We start from the raw sequence: 7,520 nt of genomic DNA on the forward strand, positions 1-7,520 counted from the left end.
TGTTATATTAGTGTTTTTGTTATTTTTTTAATTTACAAAAATAATATCTATGGATAATATAGATATTCGTCTTCTCTACAAAAATAAATAAACGAGAACTTGTGACAAAAATAAGGAGGAGACGGAGGACTTTTTTTTTTAAAATAGAAATAGGAGATGATGGAAAATGATATCATTCTCACAAAGTTCCATTAACCATTATTACTATTATCTACCTTATTCTCTTTCTTTTTCCCTTTGCTAATTTTTTTTTTAGTTTTATTTTTCTTCATTTTGTTATGTTACATTTTTTCTCTAAATACCATTTTTTGTTCTATTATTCATATTTTGTTATGTATATTAAATAATTTAATTTAATTAGATTATCATATAAAACTGTTTACGCTATTCACAGATCAATATTAAACTCTTTAAAAATTTTAACTTTTTAGAGATATAGCTGAGACTTGATTACTAAAATACTTATTCATGTAATATTTTTTTAAAATCTGAATTTAATCAATTTTGATTAGTTCGGATCTAGTCACAAAAAAAACCTTTAAAATGATCCAATACCAATTGATCAAATTTAATCGATTCGACTCTTACTTTTTTCTAAACGGAACCAATCCGATCCATTATACCTCTAAGAAAAATAAGAGTGAAGATTTTGTACTTCTTTAAATGTTGTTCATTCCTTGGCCCAAAAATATAGCCTGACCCAAAATGGATAAAGCCCATTTAAGATATTTGATCCACCCCATACCCAACTTTATAGAGGTTGGACACAGCGACAAGAGTCTGGTCCTACTTATCCGAATAAGTAACCGACTCCTAAGATATCTCCCACTCATCTATAAGGGAGATCTCAACAACTTTCCTATAAAAAGGGAACGGTCATCCACCATCAAAAGTGGAACTACTCTAAAAGGTGGTTATATATTCTACTGTAAATACACTATCACCCTCAGGTATATTCAAGACCCAATCTACAAAAAATCTACTTTAAATCCTTACTAACTTAAGAATCAAAGTCCCTTATAAGTACCATCCCCCCACCTCCTCACGAGAAACTTGGACGGCGGCACCTCGATATCAACGAAAGTTGGACGTTGCCTCAAAAGGAGTCTGGACCTCATGTCCAAGCCCAAAAGCAACTCCATTTCAGGTAACCCTCGGAACATTGGCGCCATTACCAGGGACCTGGAAGTCTACATCCAATGACGGCAGACAATCAATTTGAAGACAGACACACGACGTCTGAATCAGAACCAGAACCTCACAACGATGATCGATCACTCATGATGCCTCCACGACATGATAGAGCAACTGGTTCTCATGGGATGGGGATGTCGGAAAACTCTCAACCACGGAGAATCAATTCAGAAATATATCCACCCAAGAATGAGAAACTCCCACACCTAACGAAAGTCATGGGTGTCGCACATGGGCATCACGAATGATTAGAGCAACTCGAACAGGAAATAGAGCAACAAAGATGTTGAAAAAGACTTACGAAGGGAGGTGCGACGACGAAGAGAATTGAAAGAAAAATTGCAAAAATTAGAAGCCGACTTTCGAAATCGGAGCAACCGTGCAGATCAAGAGGAAAGTCCTTTTGGAGGAAGAGATCTATTAATAGAAGAGATCATGCGGACTAAGATTCCCAGGAACTTTAAAAACTCCGACTTAGACCTCTATGATAGGACGACCGACCCAAGACATCACCTCAGTAACTTCAAAAGTCGGATGTATTTAGCCGACACATCTGATGCAACCCATTGCAAAGTTTTTCCGACAACGTTAACTAAAGCGGCAATGAAGTGGTTCGATAGCTTACCACCTAAGTTGATGACTTGTTTCGATGATCTTGAGAAGAAGCTTCTCACATGATTTTTCATTCAGAAAGATAAAGTCAAGCACGCTCCAAGTCTCCTTGGGGTCAAACAAGAGGTCGGAGAAACTCTCCGAGCTTATACGGAGTGATTCAACAAAGGTTGCTTGGAAATTCAAATTTTACCTCCAGAGGGAGTAATGGTGGGGCTAGTTAATGGCTTTAAAGAAGGGTCATTTTATTAAACCATATCAAAGCGACACCTGACCTTTTGTACGAGGTCCAAAAACGATGAGAAAAATATATCAACATGGAAGAAAACTCCCGACTTAGAGAACTAGTTCCTACGGCTGTTCATGGGTCGGGTGAAACCGGGTTTGATGTGACCTAAACCCGACCTGAAATATATACCGGACCTATTTATTAGACCTGAACCTGGCCCTAGACCTGATGAAACCTACACACTTTCGGGCCATGATTATACCGGGTAAAAACCAGGCCGTTAACATTACCTTCTTGTAAGTTAGCATGTGAAAATATCCAAATTTCCAAAACTCCAACCATTATTTGACATGGTAAAATTCATTTAGAAAAATATAACAAGAACCAACCCTTCCCTAAAATTAAAGTATAACCACAATCAATACTAATATTGTCTAATAACACTAAATATTTAAATCAATACAAATAACACAATATTATGCATTAGTCTAAAGTCTTATGCATTTTAAATATAAAACATTAACTTATAGTCTTATAATGACTAATAACACAAAATATTAAGGTTTATAATACTTAAATTTCACATAAGAATAGCCATCATCTATCACTAATAACACAAAATATTAATTGTGTATGATGACCGGGCCACCAGACCGAGTTCGGGTGACCCGAACTATGGCCCGGACCCGACTCGAAATAATGACCGGGTTTATTTTTGAGATCCTTACCCGGCTCTAGACCCGATAAAATCACATAAAATTAGCCCCTAAAAAGTTCTGGACCGGGTCGGGTCTTCGGGCCGGGCCGGACCATGAACACCCCTACCAGTTCCAAGACAAAATCCTTCTCATCAGACTCGGGACATGCAAAGAAAAAGGAGGAGTACAGCTCAGATAAGTCTCGAAGGTACTATAACTACACCCCTCTAGGGGTTTCTCTTGTCGACATCTACAGGAAGATTTGCCATATCGAAAAGCTTTCACCTCCTCGCCCTATCAAGAACAAGAAAAGTGAAAGCTGAACAGAATACTGTGAATATCACAATTTGTATGGGCTTCCACCAGTGATTGCTACGACTTGAAAATTATGATAGAAAAACTGGTCAGAGAAGGTCAATTAAAAAGATACCTTGCAGAAAGGTCGGATGATCCAGGAAAAAGGAAGAGAGATGAGGAAAACAAGAGTCGACGAAATTGGCCACCACACACCTCTGATAGACACATCCATATGATAGCTGGAGGATTTATAGAAGGTCGAGTAACTAAGTTTTCTCCAAAAAGGCATTTGAAGAAAATCTACCAAGTCGGGGACGAACTCGAAATACCAGACCTACCCACCATCTCCTTCACAAAAGAAGATGCTCAAGGGAGAACTCCCGACCACAATGATCCGGTGGTGATTACAATGATACTCGCCAATGCAAATCTATACAGAACTCTGGTGGACCAAGGAAGCTCGGCTGACATACTATTCAAGCCCGTCTTCGCTAAGCTCGGGTTAGAAGAGAAAGATGTGAAAGCCTATCCCGATACCCTTTTTGGTTGGTAGACACCTCCATTCGACCTCTTGGCTTCATCCCATTACACACCACTTTCGGTAAAGGAATGAAGTCCAGAACTTCAAGTATAGACTACATTGTAATTGACGTAGCATCAGCCTATAATGCAGTGATAGGTCAAACAACCTTGAACTGACTAGCGGTGGTTGTTTTCACTCCTCATCTCTACATGTATTTCCCAACTTTAGAGAAAATCACTACTATAAGAGGAGATTAGAAGTTGGAATGAAAGTGTTATAATGAAAGCTTGAATCTACGTGGAAGCATTAAGGGAAAGGAAGCCAACACCATTGAGCTCGATGGTATCCAAGTACAAGAAGAACTAAGGCCCCAATCTGACAGAAAGACTGAAGAGGTCCAAATCGGAGATCAAGTAAAAAAAACAACAAGCATAGGAGCCAGCTTGAACAAAGAATTGAAGGTAGATCTCGTTAAGCTCCAACAATAAATCTCCGATCTATTCACCTGGAAAGCATGCCAGGAATACACCCTGATCTCATGAGTCAGAGGCTTGCCATTTACCCAGGCTCACAACCTGTGCAACAAAAATGATGAAAGCTCAGCTTTGAGAGAACACAAGTCGTTGAAGAGCAGGTCCAAGCTTTGTTAGAAGCCGGTTCATCAGGGAAGTCAAATACCCTTTGTGGTAAGCCAATGTGGTACTGGTGAAGAAATAGAATGGAAAGTGGAGAATGTGTGTCGACTACACTGACCTCAACAAAGCTTGTCCTAAAGACCCATATCTGCTTCCTTGCATTAATGCCCTGGTAGATTCAACTTTGGGTTATAGATATTTGTCCTTTATGGATGCATGCTCGGGATACAACCAATTTCTGATCTAAAGTCAGACCAAGAGAAAACTTCCTTCATTACTCCAAGAGCTAATTATTGTTATGTGGTAATGCTTTTTGGACTAAAAAATGCCAGAATCACATATCAATGACTAATGAACAAAGTGTTTTCATTCCACCTTGGAAAGTTGATGGAAGTCTACGTTGATCACATGCTCATCAAAACAAAGGAAGACACCAGTCTCTTGTCCGACTTAGTTGAGGTATTCAACACAATCAGAGAGCACATGATGAGATTGAATCCCTCAAAGTGTATATTTTCAGTAGAAACCGGGAAGTTCTTAGGTTTCATGCTCACCCAAAGGAGCATTGAGGCCAACCCGATCAAATACAAAGCAATACTTGAGATGAAAAGCCCAACTTGTCTAAAAGAAGTTCAATAATTAAATGAAAGGTTAGCAGCCTTATCCAAGTTCTTGGCAGGGTTGGCCCTAAAGTCTCTACCCATATTCTCAATACTCAAGAAAGGTTGTCAATTCCAATGGACTCTAGAATGTGAGCAAGCCTTTCAAGACTTCAAAAGTAAGGCTATAGCCTTTGCTCTTGTCTGAGAAGATGGGAACAGACAACAATCAATTTATTTTGTCAGCAAATTCCTACAGGAGGCAGAGCTAAACTATCAAAAGATAGAGAAGTTCACGTATGCCCTTGTCCTCACCTTTAAAAGGCTCCAACCTTATTTCCAGATCCATACCATAGAGGTTTGAACTAATCAACCTATGAATCACATCTTCCAGAAGACAGATATTGCAGGTTGAATAATACAGTGGGTAATAGAACTATCCAAGTTCGACTTAAAGTATGAAACTCAAACAACAATCAAATCTCAATACCTGACCAACTTCTTAGCAGAGTACACAAAAGCCCAAGGAAGTCTTACAGCCTGGAGTTTGTATGTAGATGGATCATCCAACAAAGCTGAAAATGGAGCAAGAATCATCCTTGAAAGTGAATAAGGAACTCGGATAGAGCTTTTATTGAAATTTGAGTTCTCAGCCTCCAACAATCAAGCAGAGTACAAGGCCATGCTTACTGGCTTGAAGCTAGGCAAAGAGGTTGGGCCAGTAAAATTAACAGTATTTAGTGACTCTCAATTAATAACTTCTCAAATAAATGAAACTTACCAAGTTAAAGATCTCAACATGAATAAGTAATTGGAAGAAACACTGGAACAATTAGCTCAATTCCAGGAAGTAGAGGACCAACATATAACCCGAAAATATAATACCCGAGCTGATGCCCTCTCTAAATCATCTAGCACCAATCTAAACTTTGGCTGGATGAACCCTATTATTGAATATCTCAAATTTGATATCATCTCTAAAGAAGAAAGCAAGGAGGCCTATAAAGGAAGCACAAAACTACACTTTGGTTCACAACGTCCTCTATAAAAGAGGAATATTTACACCTTCACTAAAGTGTGTCCCGACCTCCAAGACTAATGAAGTCTTAGAGGAAGTTCACAACGGCATATGCGAAAACCATCTAGGAGCATGATCACTAGCTAAAAAAGTGATCCGAGCTGGTTTCTTTTGGCTAATCTTACATAAAAAGGCAGCCGACTTCGTCAAAAAATGTCCGCCTTGCCAGAAGCATGCTAACTTCCATGTGGCACCTTTTAGAAGAGCTCATTAGCATCACTTTACTTTGACCATTTGCAAAATGAGACTTAGATCTCCTTGGTCCATTCCCCAAGCGTCCGGGCAAGTAAAATACCTCATAGTGGGGATTGATTATTTCACTAAGTGGATCGAGACAAAATCTCTAGCAACCATCACAGCTCAAAGAAGTTAGAAATTTCTCTACAAGAACATAAACATCCAATTTGGAGTTCCACACTCCATCACCATAGACAATGAAACTCAATTTACTGACTCATCCTTCAAAAGTTTAGTGGCAAGCCTCAAAATAAAGCACCAGTTCACGTCGATAGAACATCACCAAGCCAATGGACAAGCAGAGGTTACAAATAAAATCATATTAGCTAAGCTAAAGCGCCGACTACAAGACGCAAAGGGAGCATAGGCCGAAGAACTCCCTCAAGTTTTTTGGACATACCGGACAACTCCTCACACAACAACTGGAGAATCTCCTTTTTGACTTGCTTATGGCATAGAAGCCATGATTCCTATAGAAGTCAATGAAGAATCTCCAAGGGTTAGATTCTACGACGAAGTAGAAAATGTCCGAGCTCAAAAGAAAGAACTCAATCTCCTACCAGAAGTTCGACAACAAACTCGGATAAAGGAGGAAACATTGAAGTAAAGAGTATCCATAAGATACAACAAGAGAGTCATCAGAGAAACTTCACCACAAACGACCTCATACTAATTTAAAATGACATCGGAATGCAAAGGTCGGGTGAAGGAAAGCTGACTACGAATTGAAAAAGGCCCTACGAGATCATTAAAGTCTCATGAAAGGGTTACTTCAAAGTGTCCAACTTGCAAGGAAGTGAACTCCCAAGGTCGTGGTACGCATACAACTTGAAGAAGTACTACAGCTAAAAAGCGTATCTTGCTCTCTGGTGTACTCTTTTTTTCGACTTCGTGATTTTTTTTCAAGAAGGATTTTCTGAAGGAGATTTTAACGAGGCATCATAATAAGGGCTAAGAGTAGGATGTCCAAAACTCTTAGTAGCCAAAGCTCTGATAAATTATTTCACTATTACTTAATGATAATCCATCTTTTATTCCATTATTTATTCCACGACACGCACTAACTTAACCTTGAAAAAATGCAAAAACCATTGCCTGACATAGATGGTCGACGAGATAAAGCGACGAGGTTTAAGTTAGTGTAAAGAAGTTATATATGTAGAACCCCGCCATACAACAAGCCGCATAGAACCCGTCCCGCTTCTACCCGCGGGTAGTAAAACGTTGAACCCTAACACGCCCTTACGAGTACCTGCCCCGCCCCTATAATTATTAAAATCCAATAAATAAAATTAAATTTCAAAATTTATATAACCATCATCACATACATAATATAAATTAAAGTAAAAATTTAAATATGATACAATATTATTAATCATTTACTAATTATTTTATATATATTATACATATTATATATT

Source organism: Arachis ipaensis, chromosome B09 (assembly GCF_000816755.2).
Source record: "Arachis ipaensis cultivar K30076 chromosome B09, Araip1.1, whole genome shotgun sequence".
NCBI lineage: Eukaryota > Viridiplantae > Streptophyta > Magnoliopsida > Fabales > Fabaceae > Arachis > Arachis ipaensis.